The sequence below is a fragment of the Platichthys flesus genome, chromosome 7, assembly GCF_949316205.1.
Source record: "Platichthys flesus chromosome 7, fPlaFle2.1, whole genome shotgun sequence".
NCBI classification, from domain to species: domain Eukaryota; kingdom Metazoa; phylum Chordata; class Actinopteri; order Pleuronectiformes; family Pleuronectidae; genus Platichthys; species Platichthys flesus.
In genome coordinates, this window is record NC_084951.1 from 17,604,064 (window position 1) to 17,622,956 (window position 18,893).

The window sequence follows — 18,893 nt, forward strand, 5'->3', positions numbered from 1 at the left end:
AAGAAAGAAGGAGAGGAGGGCGGAAGAGGCTGTAACAAAAGCGTCTCTATTACCTAAAATAAACTTATAAAGCACCCGGGGCTATTACCCCATCCATACCAGAGCAGAGTTAGGATTTTCACTTGCAGCAGATCGAGTTACTGCTGTAGAATCAAGACAAGCAGGTCCACACCGTGCAGCCACGGGCCCACAGGCTGCTCTCATCACCCACAAGGCCTGAGAGCATTGCAGGTCATTACGGTAATTATTATTTTATGGTGCACTATCTCAAAACATGCTGCAGGAACCAGTTCTAATATTTCTCAGTGATCCCGGTGGGTTGGTGTCAGAGGGCAAAGTTTTTAATAGTTTCAAGTGTGTGTGCGTGTGTGTGTGCGGGCACAGTGAAGGCATTGAAGGGTGAATAAGCCCTGTTATTTTCAGTTGCGCCGGACAGGATTTCATGTGGATTGAGGAAATGGAGATAGAATAACAGAAGAAGAAGTAAAACAATTCCAAAAATTAGTGGAAGGGGACAGCCCCCTGAATGTCTGGAAAAGAAACATCAGCCACACATCTACATGTATTACACTGATTCTGTCGTGGCCCTGGTCAAGTGCAGCTCGGCCTTGTGGGTGTGATGCAGAGCAAATTTAAAATCAACCCTTATACTTTGTGAGAAAGCGTGGTTCGTTTGGCCTTCAGCACTGAGGCCGCAGATCAAAGCTGAATATGCTCTCACATGCACAGTATGAAGCCACACTACAAGGGCTTTTTATATTGTTAAGCTTTTATAAAAAAAAAAAAGAAAATAGACTTCTTCAAGAAAAAGGTCAATTTAAGTGCAATTTAAGTTTTAAAAATAAATAAAAAAAAAAAAGAATAAAAACAACAGCTGATCCGTTCCCCTGATGCGTTGAGAGCCTGAATAGATGTCACACTTCAGGATGAAGGTCTTCATGAATATACCTGAGAGTAGAAAGCTCCAGAGCTCTTCCTCCCCGGCTATATAATGTTACCGTGCTGGATGCTGGAAAAAGGCTGCAACTGCGTCAGAGAGCGCTTAAAAACATGCTCGGCCACATTTCTGATCCCTACTCACTCCCTCACCATGCCTCAGTGCCCCTCCCTCCATCCCCTCCTCCGACCCCCCCCCCCCCCCCCCCCATCCTCCCATATTCCCCTAGGAAGAAAACTGGGCAACATCTGGCTGAGTTTATGGGAGAGAGAGGGAGAGGGAGAGAGAGAGAGAAAGAGAAGGAGAGAGAGAGAAGGAGAGAGAGAGAAAGAGAATTGGTAGACCATGAAAACTGGGAAGAATTTTTTCTCGGGCAGTGCAAGAGACTATTGTTGTAGTTGCCATTAGCGGCGGTGAAACTTTAATCTTGTGAAAATACCCATTGTTGCTCTCAAATTTACCCCAAACACCGGCGATGTCAGGGTTCACATTATTGTCTCTCTGAAGAAACACAATTTCGCAGCTCTTGTGAAAACAACGTTTTATTCAAACAACAGAGACAAGCGGACCACTGCAAAACACTGTGGGACAAGTCGAGGGTGAATGATGTTGACCCCCAACCTTTCACAGCCACAATGATATGAGCGGCACAGAAACCACACACGCACACGCACACGCACACACACACACACATCCCACACACGCACACTCAACACACTGTACAAAATCTGTACATACTAGGTAAGGGCCAGATGGAAAAAAGAAAATGTTAAACAGTTCAATCCAACACAACAATACTCTCTTTATCGTCACCTCCTCCGGTGCAGTGAAAAAAAAGTAATGACACAGTGCTTTGATGTGCAAGTCACTTCATAATTAACAGATTAGCCGCTCAGGATCAATAAATAGACAATAAAAGAACACATCACTCATCGGCGCGATAAGTCACACACAGCTGTTACAACTTCCAAAAAGAAGACGAAGAAGAAGAAGAAGAGTGGCACTCCAAACTGTTTCGGATGTAGAAAAGCAAACAGAACATGATATCGGTTCATTAAACAAACGTACAGCAGGCTGGGAGAACACAAGGAGAAATGTATAAACACGCTGTTCTTACAGTAATCTGGCTGATTTGAGGTCAGCTGTGTTTCCTCCCCTGTTCATTAAGGTCCTGATTTTTAGAGAAGGTGTAAACTGATCCTCAAACTGTTCCCTTATATCGTGGGGCATCCTCAAGCCCAGGGTTTGCCCTTTTTCTTGTTGATCTCTCCACAGGAAGTGGAAGACAGTCAGACCACGGCGGTTTACTGGGTAGCCCCAATGATTCAGACCCAGTCCCTTCGGTAATTTGTTTCAGCAGACGGGGACGTCTCCTTTGGCACGGCACATCGAGAAGGTCTCTGTGGATTGTGGATTTTGAAGTCCGTGTTGTGATATTTACAAACGTTTGAGTTTTGAGGTCTCCCTGGAAGGGGAGATTTTAATCTTAAAGGACTTCCTGGTTAAATAAAGGTTACGTAAATAAATGAAAAAAAAATAGCTGCAGAAGTATAAACACATTCATGCCATCATGAACCGGTCCAGAATCTACACGTGTTTACGGCTAGTTCCACGGGCTCAGAGTAGCCACACTAGTAGTCCAAAGTGGTTATTGTCGGTTGATGTGAAGCCAGAACTCTGTAGGACCGTGGTTCTGCAAAATGAATCCAGTTCCTAGTCTATTGGAAACAGCTAGGAAAATCAAGGCAGTGGACCGCTTGCCAATACCTTTAAGCTGCAGAATGATGACTGATGCTCTGGTGGGGGAACATTCACCCACAGCGGGACGCGGTCCTCAGCGGGCCACTGTGCACGTTAGTGAAGGTAACATTCATCGGTGAGATGGAAAAATCTCGACCGACCACTGCGGCGTGGCCACAATGAAATTGAAATGGTGTTTCCTGGAGAGCGCGTGTGTTTGTCTGGTGGTCGTGATGCCGGGGAGGTATGAGCCGCTCGACTTTGTGTTCTCTTGCAGTTGAAGCTCTTGAACCTCTTGGTTGCGCGGCTCCACAAGCAGCTGTGGAGAGAAACATTGAGAAAAAACAATCAGTATGCGAGCTCGACCACAGAGAATTAAAAACAAATGCGAAAATCCACACAGGGATATGAAGATGCTTTATCTAGCCAAGGATCTTGAGTTGTTTTTAATTTCCTCGGTCATCTCCTCAACGGTTACATCATAGAATGTAACGGGTAACAGACAAAGAGAACTCAGATGCCCAGGTCGGGGCGTATAGATATATATATTTTTTCAGCCATAGCTTGACCGTTTTCTTCCTCTAACTGTCTGACGGGTCTCCAGAGCTCCTTACGAACGCTCTGAATGCACTTGGCAGGAGACCAAACATCAAGTGCTCATTAATAAAAAGGAGGGAAAAAAAAGAAGCGGAATCGGAATGTGTCTGTTATTCAGGCCGCACAGCAGTCAGCAACAACTCACGTCTTTCCTGAGGGTAGGGTTGTGCAAAAAAAAAAAAGAAAAGAAACAATGATGTATGTCTGGCAGACTGGGGGCGCCTCATTGGCTGAGCAAACAGGCCCCGAAAATAACTACCAATCACCGAAGACGTTATCATCAGTCACTCAGAGAGGGTCTAGTGAGGGAACTTTAATTCTACTTATAGGTAAGGATGGGGGAATGTGCTGTGATGGAAATGATCTGGTCTACCCAACCCCCCCAACCAATCTCATGAACCAGTTTTTAATAGTAGTATCTAGTGTTAGCGTGTTTTGTATAAAGACTGATGTCAGATTGTAAGGAATGTGTCTGCAGGGCTGCTCGCACTCTTCCTGCCTCCCTCTGATTGGCTGCCAGGCAGAGAAGGACCATCCATTATATCCAGGAGTAAATAAACAGGCACAGCAATTAAAGTGCCATCATTTGTTATGCAACACGGGGCGTGTGTGTGTGTACATGTAAGCCCGCTTGCGTGTTAGCGCCACCGAATGTGTGTCTGAGCATGTACGTGTCTGCGTGTGAATTTGTGTGTGCGCTCGGACGCCATGCTCAAGTTTCTCCGCTGTCGTCTAGACTCAAATTAATGATTTGGGGGCCAGAGAATCAACAAAGGTGGCCCCCGGCAGGGCATAATGGAGAGCACGGCCTGCCTGTGGATGTGTTTGAAGACCGCTCCCCTTTCTTCTCTGTCAACACCTCACTAGCTCGACACAACAGATGCATTCACAACACAAACTCACGTGTGACGCCTGTGTTTGTGCCGTTAATGAGGAAGTGTGTGTCGCTCTGTGGTCGAGAATGTGTGTACGCTTATCGGCCCGTGATTATTTTACATGTCAGCGTGTTGTTACAGAGTGTTAAAATGGTATGGACTTCCATGCTCCTGAGTGGAAAGTGTTGCATTCGCGGTCGTGATTATGGCCGGATTTCGAAAAACGCGCCAGAGCAAAGGAAATTATATCAGTCAGGAAAAGCCGGAATGACACTGTGGATAATTTAGAGCGCTCAAAAGGCTCTGACAGGCTGCTTAAAGCCCTTCCAGCCCAAAGGTTATTGGCCACAATTTTCTGCACCATCAGCTGCTAAAGGTTGCAAAAAAAAAAAAGGAGCCGGCTACATGGATACTGCAGTGCACGAGGAAAACATGTCCACCACTTGTACACTCTGGTTTTACTGCATAGGAGTGTAAACTGCAGTTGGGTGAGGAAGTGAGGAATATGATTGAAAACAACCGCAATCAAACCAGCTGCTCTGACTGTTCCCGTCCAGACAGCTCCATGGGTTTTGTTCCCAGTGTTGGAATGACACTTGACATGAAATAAGACTTGCAGTCGATTCTGTTGGCAGCGCTGCACACGGGGACATTTGGCACACAGCCGTAAACACACATGGGGATTCCAAGTTATCAAACTGCTGCTGGCGATGTGCACCAGTCGGGCCTGTGTGAGGACTGTGTGTGATCAATTGCTCTGTGATATCCACATGTGACCTGAGTCTTAACAGGAATAGCTACTGATAAACTTTAAGGTTAACACTTTGCATTTATTCCGACAGACCACAGACATTTCCCTCCCATTATTGGGGCCACTTCACACAAAGTAGGTTCAGTGAAAAAACTTCATTTCCACATTAATTTACAAATTTGAGACTCTTTTCGTTTAGTTTTGACCACGATGTACTGACCATTAACATAACTAATGTAAAAAAATTCCCACGTCAATAAATTCCTTTAAATGGCAAAATATAATTTCCCTTTCTCGCTCTCAACGCCAGGCCATCATCTCCCAACCTAAATCAGCCATTCCTATCTCTTACTCCCTGTGTAACCCTCCTCCTCCTCCACTCTGTGTGCTTAATAGTGGGATCAGACAGGGTGAACACTTTCTCATATTAATACCGATTTAGCCTCTGTCTGGAGGAAGGAAGATGATTGACTTATCGAAATTGCCTGCTGCAGAAACCCAGATCTAGTTAAAAGGGAGAAAGCTGCCTGCAGAGCCCTGTATTGCTCAAACGACGCTCTTCTTGAAGGACCAGTGTTGTGTTGGCTACACAACGTGCATTGTCGAAGTCCTGGTCGAAGTCCTGATTTTGAACAACAAAGGTTGTTCAAAATCTGTGAGGTAAGTCTTCCTGCATTTCTCCTGAGAGCTGGTCGTCTGTCTCTCTGTCCATTTGTCCCGAGGACTGCATATCCAGGCCGAGAGTGTGCATGTGCAGCAGCCGAAGCCCTTCTTGTCTTTAAGTGCTACTAATATAAACTGCCTGTTAAATGGATCCTTGCAGAGTTTTGGGACCACCAATGTCAGAGTGCTGCTCTTTCACTTGGAATTACCCTGTGGTTGGTGTTCTTTCACTCCCACAGAAAAAAAAAAGAGAAACACACTAAATTCAATTACCTGTACAAAGATCCCCCCCCCTTACCTCACTCTACCAAGTGGAGAGACGTAAAACAAGCCGTGCGGTGGTATGAAGGGGGCAAGATTCTGGGAATAAAGAACTATCGGCCGAGCTGAGCTTCTCACCGTTTCCTTAAAATAACCAAACACATGTCTTCGTGTGAATGCGGGCCTGGTGTGTGACAGCTTCGTGACTGGGAGAGGACGGCCTGGTTGACCTTGGTAAAAGAAGCAGTTTGGACCAAACGCCTCGCGACGAAAATGACACAAGCGAGCCACTGCTCTTATCTGAATAATTCAAAGCAGAAACCGATGATGCTCTGATGTTATGGTGACCCAGCATGCTCAATGATAACAGAACCATCACCGCGGCTCCGCTGCATGAAGGGCAAATGTAATAAAAAGAGCTCAGAATTCGGTCCAGTCCTGTTTCATTGCACTGAAGTCACACATTCCCACGAACTTGAAACAGATTACATGACATGGGTAAAAACATGTGCATGGCAAACATTCCCATCCAATCATTCTGATACCATAGAGTTTTTTTAAAACCCTTTAAAAAATATGGTCCACATCAAGTTGTCCCAGCAAGAGAGAACATCTCCTCTGCAACAATTGCTTCAAGACCTCGCTCTTTCTTCCCTACATTTATCCCCCACTTTTCTCTCTCTCTCTCTCTCTCTCTCTCTCTCTCTCTCTCTCTCTCTCTCTCTCTCTCTCTCTCTCTCTCTCTCTCTCTCTCTCTCTCTTTTTTTTTTTTTCTCCCGCCTGACTTTTACAACTTCCTCCTGGTTGGGGCTGCAGCTCTAACCCAAACAAAACTCCATTTTTTAGTTATTGGCCCTCATGGCATGTAATGGAGAATCAAGCTAATTATCCCTACAGCTGTTTTCACTTGCTTTTTATGTAAGCAATACCTGGCTGATCCAGAGAGCAACAGTGAGGCCCTTCTTAGCGCTCCAGGCCTCCAGGCCGGCTGGAATTAGAGAGCAAAATGCCAGGTCCCCCCCCCCCCTCCCCCCCCGCTACTGCCCGTGTGTACCCCTGCACCCATCTCCCAGCGCACAACCCCGACCCAACCAAAACCCACCCTGATGCAGACCCCCCCCACAGAGCTTCCATTTCCACTCCCTCACAAACCTCCGAAACTCCCAACTTTGATGTTTAACAAAGCTGCTCTTCAACAGCCAACATGGATCTGTATGACAAGCACTCCTTTTCGTTCCGCTGATGGTCATCAGCAATTAATGAATGAGGCGCGCTGGAGGGTGTGGCTCTCGTTAAATTGGAACCATCTCCTGCTGTCACAGGACTAGAAAGAGAGAAAAGAGGGAGGGAGAGAAAGACACAGGGGTAGAAGGCAGAGAGCGGGGGGTAAAGAAAGAAAGAAAACAATTCCTCACAGGCTAATTACATAATTTCCTTCATCTGAGAAAACACGCTGGGTGAAAGCAAGTGTGAGCAGGACTCCCAGATGCCAGGCCAAGAGGTGCTGGAGACACCTAGACACCAGGCTAAACCAGTCTCTCTTAGCACTGGACAGCCTACACCACCGGGGCAACACTATCCGCACAGTTAGCAGCTTTTGAGGGATTCGTATCAAAAACCTGAGTAATGATCTTCCCTTCCTCAGTGACTCATGTGCAGATCAACAACCGCTGGTGTAATGTTTCCCTCATAACAGCTCATTCCTCGCTGCAGCCAAAAAATCTGTTCAGTGCAAACACCACTAGGTGGAGTTGACTGTTGACGAAAGAAAATATATCTCATGTATCAAACTCATTAAACTCCTGTGGTGAAGCAGCGTGCATCTGAAAGTGAGTCAGACGCTGTGTGTGCCACTTCAGAGCTCTCGCCTGGTTCAACCGCTGCCTCGCTGAGCCCTGCATCGGCTCTCCGTGCCGCCTCACATTGAGATCTGGTTCGACACTGACAGAGACAGAACGGGGAAGAAATAGAGGGAGACGTTGGTAGCGAAAAGTAAAAGAGCAGTCCCTCCCTGAAACTTTGTACCTCTCCCTTTCTCTCTTTTTTTTTGTCTCTAATCCGGTGAGGAATGATGGAGGGCTCGCTGTGGAATGGTGGTGAGTTTCTTGAGTCTAGCCAAGGTGTGCCAATGCCCAAAATCATACGGCGGTACCTAATGAGAAACTTGTTTTTCACATTCTTTTCATAGACACAGACACAAGCCTCTTCGCACGGGCACATGCATTTAATTTATGTTTAGCTCAAATCTAAAAAAACAAGTGTTATTGGCAAGACGCGAACAAATATTCATTCATCAGATCCGAAACCCTGGAGGCGAAAAATAAGCTAAGTTCATAAAAGTGCATGATGTTCATGCATGTATCCAAAATAACAGGTTTGCACAACAACAGTAAAAAGGTGGAAGGAATTCTACCTATCCGCCCCCCCACCCCCTCGTCTCTCTTCGTCTCCCTCCCTCAGCGCTCAGACGTTCTTCTCTCTCTCTCTCTCTCTCGCTGTCTCTCTCTCTCTCTCTCTAATCCCACTCATTTGTTCCTTCAAGATTTGTTTTTGTCTTATCACAAAATTCCTCCTCCGTCCCTCTCGCTCTGAGCACAGTGGAAGTGGCAGTGTTTATGTTCTTGAGAGAGACGACGAGAGCTCTGCAGTGGTCCAGCTGTATGTGAGAGCCTGTGAGAGCCTGTGAGAGCCTGAGTAGCCGAGTATGAAGCCCACCGGCCACCTATTTTCCACGAAAGGGGAGTGCAGGGGTTGTGAGCCATGTGTTGTCCCGTAACAGCACCTTGACCTGGAGCTAAACCTTGAGGTGGAGCAGGGGTGGCCCATCAGAACCCCGGGGCTGAGGATCCCTGAGCGCTCCTGCATCCTGACACACAGGCCCAGCCAGACAGGGGAGACGGGTGAAACCCGAGCCCACATTAAAGCACCTCCATCAGGTAGGAGATTAGGGGAGGCCTCCGTGCTCTCAGTGTCTGCGGGGGTCCGGGCCTCTGAGGCCTTATCTCACCTCCATCTGGAAAGAGAATCTGAGGGTAGTCTAATGGTCCGATAAGAGGCCATGTCGACTGACACGGTAACAGCCTCTCACCCCCATTCAGGGGGAAAAGGCAGAGTGGATGCAAGCCCGGCTGCGGTGCACTCTCATGCGGGTGTGGGAGGGAGGGTGGAAGCCGTGGTCTGGGGGGGGAGTGTGGGTGCATGGTGGCATTCACTTTGAAGGTTGGACCCAGTACCCCGACATGTATGCACAGGCATAACGTTTACAGAAACAAGTTTATTGTGAGAAACTTTCTCTCGTGTTTTTTTTCTATCTTAGCCCAGTCAAACAAAGAAGGACATGCGCACGCATACACACACACACACACACACACACACACACACACACACACACACGCACACAAACACACACACACCCACCAGCGGTAGGATGTAATAAAGAATATTTGCTTCGTAACTGTACGTAAGTACATATTTTGTGTATCTCTACTTTACTTAAGATTTATTTATTTTTAGATTAAGTTTGACCCCACTAAACATATCAGCAAATATCTGTACTTTCTACGCCACTACATACTTATAATGCATTGTATATGCATGGTCATTTCAGTTTATCTTTTTATATCTTTAAAACTATTCAGTGACAAGAGTCCACTGATCCAATCAGAACAGGCAGGTGACATTAGACCACGCCTCCTGATGCAGCAGCAGCATCACTGGTAAGAAAAAACACTTAAAACAAATACCATAGATACCATTGACGTGGTACACCGTTGCATTAGGGAATAGGTTACAATCAGCAGGCACTGTTACCTTTAATACTTCAAGTATATTTTAAAGCAGGTACTTACTCTAACATAAGTCAGAAAGTGAATATGGATGGCTACTTTAACTTTAATCTAGTGACATTTTTGTCTATTTAGTTGAACTTTGTTATGAGTAGCATGTTTGAGTACTACCACAGACACACACGTACACACACAGAGACACTCAAATGTGGGAAAAGACACCACATCATATCACAATTCAAACTTGTGTTTTATAAGGATAGGAAAGTTTTCCGTGCAGGAGATACAGTGTGGGCTGGAGTCAAGACCTTGTTCCTGAAAGATGGAAAAAAGAGGAAGGCGAGCCAGCAAACAGCAGCGCTACAGAAACACATTTATGTAATCTAGGGTGCTATTAATGCCCCCCCCCCCCCCCCCCCCCCCCCCCCCTGATGTCTTCTCAAGATGAGACCAACTCCACTGACCCATCAGTCCTCACTCCTGACCCAACCAGTCTCTTCCTCCCTCACTGCCCACAGACTCACAGTTTCTCCATCTGGTTCTTATTGCCCGCAGTCCATTTCCCTCTCTTAACTGATTTGCCCTTCCACCACATCGGGCTGAGGATACGTAAGCATCTTTTTTTCCCCCCCTGTTCTGTGTTTTCATATTGTATAAAATCAGATTCCTAAAAACTGAGAATACATTTGACAGAATGCAGACAATAAAAGCTGCACTTCACATGATTACGGAGCCTCATCTGCGTCATAGCAGCAGAGATTTCTGGAAATGAGCCTAATATTTACATAAACCAGGGAACAAATCAGTGTGTGTGTGTGTGTGTCAGTGTGTGTTTGTGTGCGTATACTAATTTTTGTTACCTCTTGAGGACCTTTTCAGCATAAACACAGATCTTGTCAGGACCAGTAAAGCTCATGGGGACCAAAACCTGGTCCTAATGAGGCAAAAACGTCATTTCTGAGGTCCTGGTCAGGGTTAGCGGTAAGGTTTTGAATTGTGGTTAGGTCAAAGTTAGGGTTAGGCAAGAATTAGTTCGGGATAAGGTTTTAGTTTTTCGGCTGTCAGTAATAAATCGAAATCAAGTCCTAATCGGCATAACTAATCTTAGATCTTAAACCTAACGATTCAGTCTGGGCAGGTTTGGTCAACTCAGATCTTCTGAGGATCACATGAACCAGTTAGGAAAATAAATGTGATCCCTCAGGTCTCAGTCTGCTCTCTTTATGTAGGCGTGTGTATCTGTTCCTGCATGTGAATCTGTGTGTGTGTGTTTGCCCATGAATCTGTATCTGCATGCATACACATGTGTGTATGTGTGTGCACTTGCGTACATGTGTGTGTGTGTGTTTGCATGCGTGCGTGCATGTGTGTGTGTGTGTGTGCAGGACACTTGTGTCAACAAAATGTGATTACAATGTCTATTCAGTAGCTACTGAAGTATTTGAGGTGGACAAGTTCAGACAGAGATTTACACAGTCAGCTAAGATTTTTGTTTGGTCATCAAACATTCGAGCCCCTGCCCATCCAATGTTAACAATGTGTTCATTTATTCATCCATCCAACTTGGACGAGGGTTAACAGATTTTTTTCTGCTGGTTTATCTTTTTATTAGGTGTGTGCCTCTTTCTTGCACATCACGGATAAGAACTGCCTATTTTTCCCTTCTCGCCAATTAAACAAAACACAAAATGTGTCTACAACCAGGATTTCAGACGAGAGCGACACAATCGAGATTGATGTCAAGTGGAGTGAGTGTGTTTGTGCTTGCACAGCTGCAATGTGGTGCTTAATACTATTTAAGTCCGGTCTCAGGAAGAACCAATCATGTTATTGGCTGAGTCTGTTGGTGCTCCTGGGGTCAGTGTAGCCCCAGGACATGAGACACATAGAATATACGCTGGGGATAAAGAGGGAGGCTTTCCCGATGCCTGGTGGTCTGCTCGTGATCTCTACCTCAGCATGACCTCTGTGTCAGTGGGTGGGAGATCAAAATGTGAGGAAACGATAAAGTCAAGATGCTACAAATTTACTTTTAAAGTTGTTGTAAACAAAAAGGAGAATTATCTCTGCATTTCTGATTGATTTAAAGAATATGAAGGTCAGATCAAATGAGGAGGTGGGTTTTTGTATTAAGTCTACGGGGGTCACTGGCAGCAGGTCTGACAAAGAGCGGTGATAGTGGGAAGGGGGATAATCTGAGGAAACAGGTGAGGATCAACGTTTTTTGGGGAGAATACCATTTTATCAGTTTCGGGTATTGAGATAAGATGTTTGGAATAATTTAGATTCCCAACCCGCGCCCACTGGGACCCGTCGGCACTTGTAAGGACCTGATGAGTCTGGCCAAGTTCGGATGAAAATTTCAGGAATTATATTTAAGTTCAGATGGGGTTCAGTCCACACTGACTAGGCTATCTACATGAAATTTAAAGCTGCATGTGCTTGTAATCAGAGAAAGCGTCGGGTTCGGACACAAAAAAAACAGAATGCCTTTCATGTTCAGGTCATTTAATTTACTTCGGATAGAAAAATGTGGTCCAAGCCGCATGCTGGTTTGGTGGGGCTGTGTGGAGGAGGCAGAGCGAGGGAGAGAATGATGGGGTAAAAGAGGCGTTAGGTATGCTTGACAGCGAGGGTCACCAGAAACACACATTCAGGTGAAAAACAGTTGAGATATTCGACTCAGCTGTGATTCCTGACACTCCTCTGAACTATAAAAGGCCTCTTGAGCGCTGTAAACCCTTAAACATGCACAACGTTTCTCCCTGAATAAAACCACCGACACCCCTCATGCAGCCATCTTGAACCTTTAACAACCTTTTGGAGTGCTCTGTGTGACACTTGGGAAGGTCCTGCCGGTGGATCTGAAAAGGGAGACACCGCGGATCGTAAATAAGCATCGTAGAAAGTGACAGGGCTCTGGCTCTGTGCGCGGATGGAGAGTAAATAATCCTCATTAGTTCTGACAAAGCGACCCATGGTTTTGTTATATTTACTGCTGAAACATACGGCACCTATTAAACAAGCACTGATAGAGACATCCACGCTGACAGCGCTAAGGCGGACGCTTAATATTTAGCCTTGCTTTGGGATCAGTGCAACAGGTTATGAGGCACTGGTTAGGTAAATACTTTTTATTACTATAGCCAAGGAGCAGAACTGGGACCGTAGTGTATGAAAACCTGTCCTCACTCTGTTTATGAAAGTCTGCGATGTGGAGTATCGATGTGCTGGTGTAGTCAGGGCTCACTTTTCAAGTCTGCTATATTAAACTCAAATACTTAAAGTCATGACGCTCTTTTCCCAAACATATTATCGATATCAGGACCGAAAAAAATAAATAAGATGTTAAATAGTTTGCACTGAAATGACACGGAAATGTGATTTAGTGACATGTGTGCATACTTCCAGTGACTCATACAATCTGCAGTGTGAAATCTAGGCGTCTGTGTGTAGGTTTGTGTGTGAACTTGGTGCATTTTGTCTGGGTGGTGCTGGGAATAGTATCGGCTTAGGGCTGAAAGAATTCAGGCCTCCCAAGCAAGGTCATGTGCTGATGTTTAGTCGGAGCTTTCTCAGGTCACATACTGTGACTTTCAACCATCACTCACATTACCCCACATCTTTGAGTAGGTCTGTTCGACTGGCGAACCCCACATCTCTCCTCCAGTTTGCCGTAATGACAGGTGACAGCCGTCTCAGTGCACTTACCTAGTTGAAGGAGAAGTCAACCCAAATAGTTGCTGGACATGAAATGGATATAGCCTAGTGTAGATATGGTGTCCTATGAAAACTTGGATATTTGTGACATTTTGAAGTTTACCTAAAAAATATCCAATTTGCAACTCAGTGACTTTGATAATTGGAAGGAAAAATAACAGAAATCAGAAATCCAGATTTTCCATGGATGTTTGGTTTTCATTTTCCTCCATACATAAGAACTTGAGGTTAAAACTTGAGGTTAAAACTGAAACAAGACGATTTTATATAACTAAAATGGATGGGCAGCACACTAAAACCACTAAAACATTTTTAAATAAATTTGAATATGCCTGTATGATCATTCACACTAGTTTAACATAATATAATTATCCCCCCCCCCCTTTATACGACCTGTTTCAAGTGATTTCTTCCTAATAATGAGATTATAAGGGAACAAAAGCCAACCACTGCCTTTCCCCCTCCGTCCTGCTCAGCTCCCACTGCTGTTGTCCCTCTAGCTCGGCAGAATGCAACACTTACAATGGTGAAGCTCACCAAAAATAAATTAGCATCAGCCGCTGTAGCTGCCCGTAGACATGTGTGTAGTGTTTGTGTTGCACGGATTGTGTTTCACAGGGATAATTACATTGTGTCTCTCCCCACCTGGACTCATGACACATGTTGCACAGCTCAGACAGCCACGCCCAACCACCTGTAAGAAATAACACGCTATAACGTCGGCCTGCCAGCGCACAGAGCAGGGGGAAAGGAGAGCGAGTTTCCCTCGTCTCTGCTGCTGGATGTGAGACATTCGGAGGTGCTATGAGTCATTTCTTACATCCACGACCCCATACAATTATACTCACATGCACTCACACATTCCTGGACAGACACAAACCAGCAACAACAACAGCAATGTCCTGTACATCGTTGTATCGGGTCCAGTTTCTCCTTCTAGAAACAGCTGCATTGCTCTCCTGTTAAAATCCACACCTAGACATCTGGTCCTGAGTAACAGCATGGCTCACCTTGGCTTTCGACTGCGGGCCTTAGTGGCATTTTGACTCCTGCTACAAATGCAATGGCTACTGCTGTAAATATAATACACAGCAAATCCCCTCCAACTTAAGATTTATGTACACTTACAAGCGCATTCATGGGGTATGCATGTGTGTAAGGAAGCAGCAAATGACAAAGACCGACCGAGACGGGGAGAATGAGAGAGACAGACACACGGAGTGATGTTTAAAAAAAAAAAAAAAAGGTGGTGTAATAACAGTGGTTAAGGTCTGCTCTTTCATTGAGTAAATCTGTCCGGGGCTATTTCACACTGTTGGAATCTCCTGTGGACGAGATCAAAGAGTGGCCCAGAGACACGGCTCGCACAGAGCACAAGCGGCAGTTGACAGTTCCGACACACACGGAGGCATTTACACGTGCACACACACACACACACTCGCACACAAACCCTCCGCCGCCGACACCACACATATTTGAATGAACACACAGTGAGATCAGAAAAGCAAGAGGGTGACAGCTCCTTTTGTGCGCAGATGAGCCTGTGGGGAAGTCTTTCGGAGGAACCAGAGGAAAAAGCGCACATCTATCATCTGAGCTTTGAAAACCACTTAAAGAGGGTCGACGCAGGCTGCGCACACAAATACACACACTAAGTATGCAGCGGGTATGACAAAGTGCATTCAGACTTTACAAGTATGAGCGTGACATGTACCATATGAGTGGAACATTGATGAGACTAGCACATGTACCGCGGACATCTCGCTACGAATGGTATAGAAGGCATGTGGAACTGGAGTGCAGCCTTATGATGGATAGATCTAATATAGAATAGGCCATATCCAGAGGGGGTGAACATAAGGCTATGTCATCACTGGCCCATCTCTCTCCATACCTTCCATCACTTTTCACTCCCTCCTATAAACAGCAGGATGGGGCTTACTGTAACTCCCACACACCAAGACGGACAGGCACACACGCACACTTGTCTATCTATAGTTGTGAGGACACTCATTGACATAATGCATTCCCTAGTCCCTTACCCTAGCCTTAACCATCACATCTAAATGCTCAGCCCTAACCCCCTATTCTAACCCTAACCCTGAAACCAAGTCTTAACCGCGAAACAACCCTTTGAATTTGTGAGGACCAGCCAAAATGGCAAAATGTCCTCACAACGATGGTATTGAACCAAAATTGGCTCATATAACTATAGAAATACATACGCGCGCACACGCACACACACACATAGAAAGGACACACGCACTTTCAGCAAAACACACAGGGATTAAGGCATATGTGCACACAGGCCTATTCATTTAATTGCAGTAGAGTTCAGACAGGAACAGCAATGTATGCATGCATATACACAATAACATTTTCACGAAGAGAAATTAATCCCGGGTGGTCTCAGACCCGGCAATGTTTCCACTTGAGGAAGCTCTGGTTTTGAAATCACTCGATTGACTACATACTGGGTTTAAACTGCATCCATACACACACACAGCTGCGGAGGGATTTCTGTGGAATAATATAAAAGGGAAATAAATGTGTCCAGCACAGCATGGCGACAGAATACACGGCTGCAGGGCCACTGGTTTACTATGCCCAGCATTACACACCCCGTCCTCTCTCTCTCTCGCTCTCTCTCTCTCTCTGTGCAGTTCAGTTCCAGTCCCATATCAAGCTGAGATGCTGTGTGTTTGACATGGGAAGGTCCCACCTTAAACATGGCCATTATGGCCAATAGCTTTCGCTGTTTTGATAGAATATGAGAAGATTACACAGCACTATGACGGGCCAATTACGTCCTTCACTAAAACACACCTCTGTACCAAGAGCTCTCTAATGATGATGACTTAAACGTTTTCACCAATAGTGCTCTTTCAGCTGCCCGGGCACCACACACTCTGCTGGTGTAGTTAAATATACACACACTGGTAGACACACATGGACGCATGCACGCGCACACAAAAACACACGCACACACAGATGCTGACTGTGTCAAATTGAATCCTTGTGTTAAGTGTATAGAGCATCCCTCCACACCACAAAGGGCTGTCTGTTTTTGTGTTTGTATATGCATGTGTGTGTGTGTATGTGTATCTGCATATGTGTGTGTGTGTGTCATCCCCAAGGGGCCAACTTGTGCAATCAGGTCAAGGATTTCTTAGTATTGGAAGTGGAGAGGAAAGAGGTGGAGACGGAGACAGACGAAAAGGGCCAACCTTCCTCTCACATCTTCTCAACATCCTTTCTCCATCCCCCTCTCCACTCAAACCTGTGTCACCTCTGACCCAGGTCCAATTCACTACTGTCATTATGCAATTAACACCAATTAAGTCATTTGGCTGTAAGAATGTGTGTGCGTGTGTGTGTGTGTGCGTGTGTGTGTGTGTGTGTGTGTGTGTACATGCGTTAAGTATGTGGATGTGTGTACACACACATGATAGGGCAATTACAGCAGCACAAGGGAGCCTTTTGGAAGCAGAGAGCACTGCAATCAACCAATCAGCCTTCAGATGGTTTTGACATGAAAAGAGAGCATGGCCTCAGCTAACCCCAGGGGTCAGCTCCAATTTACTCTGTTTACCCACTCAGGAATGACTCCCTGTGTGTGAAGAGGGAGACACGGGGAGGGAGAGGGAGATGATGAAGAGGTATGAAAATGTCTAAGTTGGTGAGGGGGACCGAAATAGAAAAAGGGGCGCAGTGGAGGGAGGGAGTGGCAGAGGGCTGAGAAGCCTTGGGGTCGCTGGTCAGGTGAAATTTAGTAAATGGGACGGCGGGGGCTCAGTGGAGAGAGGAGAGAGAGGGAGGGGGGATGCAGGGGTGAGGCGAGAGGGAGAGGGGGGATTGTGGGGACAGGCCTTCGGGTTGTGTTTGCAAAGGCCAGCAGTTGGAGCCCATTTGCTAATAATTTCCCCTCAGAGTGGTTCTTCACACACACTAGACACACACTTTTCCTGTTGTACGGAGCACAGATGAGGAGTGACGACTTCACACTTGCCTGGAGCTGTTCAACAGCGAGATGCTCAATTAAGATAAAAGGGTCTCTCCCGCTGAACTAAACGTTAAACATTAACCGATACAACAGCGGGGGATTACAGATTATACCTGCTTCTGTCTGTTGTTTGAGATTGAGATAGAGATCTCTTTTTGGTACCTGCGTGTTCACCTGAGCAATAAACTGGACTGGACTGATCATGGCTCTGCACTCTACAATAAGGCTCTGTATTTGCTGAGGAGACTGAGGTCTTTTGGACTGCAGGGGGTGCTCCTGAAGACCTTTTATGACTCTCCTTTGGAGTGGTTTGCTAACTGCTGACAGGAGGTGACTGGATAGACTGATAAGGAGGGCCAGCTCGGCCCTGGGACACCCCCTTTCACCCAGTGGAGGTTGTGGGATGGCGAAGCCTACATTTTAGATCAAAAACTAGTCCTACGCCTGCAGGACAGCATCACATCACCGGGCGGCTCCTTCAGCAACAGACAGAAGGAGAGGTATCACAGGTCATACCTTCCTACAGCAGTAGCACTGTACAATCAGCTCTGCTCCCATACAGACCACACACACGCCAACTCTGGACTGCACTTAAACTCAGGTTTATTTCTATTAACTGTGCAATATTCATATATGTCTGTCCACTTCATGGCTTTTGTGCAATCCATTTCTATGTGTATTATCTCACCATGTATATTCTGTATTATTACTTTCTGATGTTTATTTTTGACCCTCCTCTTTGTTGCTGTAACATGGCACATTTCTCCATTATGGTACTAATAAAGGATTATTTTATCTTATCTTGTTTGGATCCACTTACTCTATACTTTTGGATGCTAATGCAACTATACGTCTCCCAGTTTTGAAAAAAGAGAAGATATAGATTATTTTGAAAAAGAAACTGTTAATAATTCAAGTTCAGGGTGACCATATTGGTACACCCCCTCAGCCTAAAACCAATAAGCACGAGTATGTCATCACTCAGCACACCTGGTAATCACACTTTTCAGCACCATGGACGCAATAAACGTGTTCTGGAGCTCTTAAGCAAAAAGCCCCAAAAAATTCCTTGTCATGACAACTTACAATAGCTTTCTCATAGGTTGTAAGAAAAAGCCTTCATGCGTAATAGACACATGCATATGACTCCGACTGGCACTAGCCTTAACAGTGACAAATTGATTGATTGACACATCTAGACCAATCAGTGTTTTTATATTTTGTACTTGATAGATGTCTTAGTAAGCACTGAAAACCAAGTATATTATTTTCATTGTGGTGAAAACCAGGACAATGTGGCAATGAGTGTATTTTTTTTTTAGGTTGTTTTTGGCAGTGACAGTGAAGAGAGACAGGAAATACGGGGAAAGAGAGTAAAGGAATGAAATGCAGAAACCAATCCGGTCGACTGTGAGTCAAACCAGAGACTTGCTGCTCAGGGCAATTGTGCCCATGTGGTATGTATCCTAGCCGTTCAGCTATCTGGCTGCTCGTGTTGAATACAAACCAGGACGTCTTACAGATAATTGTCAGAACTCAGGACTCACATCCAGCCTGAAAC

The 18,893-nt window shown here is 45.6% G+C and overlaps 1 protein-coding gene across 1 annotated transcript in view; it reads right to left on the reverse strand.

The window, feature by feature from the left end:
• Nucleotides 1–1,478: 1,478 nt before the first annotated feature.
• LOC133957106 (ERC protein 2-like) overlaps nt 1,479–18,893 on the reverse strand; it is a 143,959-nt gene continuing 126,544 nt past the window's right edge. Inside the window, exon 18 of the mRNA XM_062392539.1 lies at nt 1,479–2,996. The gene's annotated coding sequence lies outside the window, so the exon portion shown is untranslated. The remainder of the gene's footprint in view (nt 2,997–18,893) is intronic.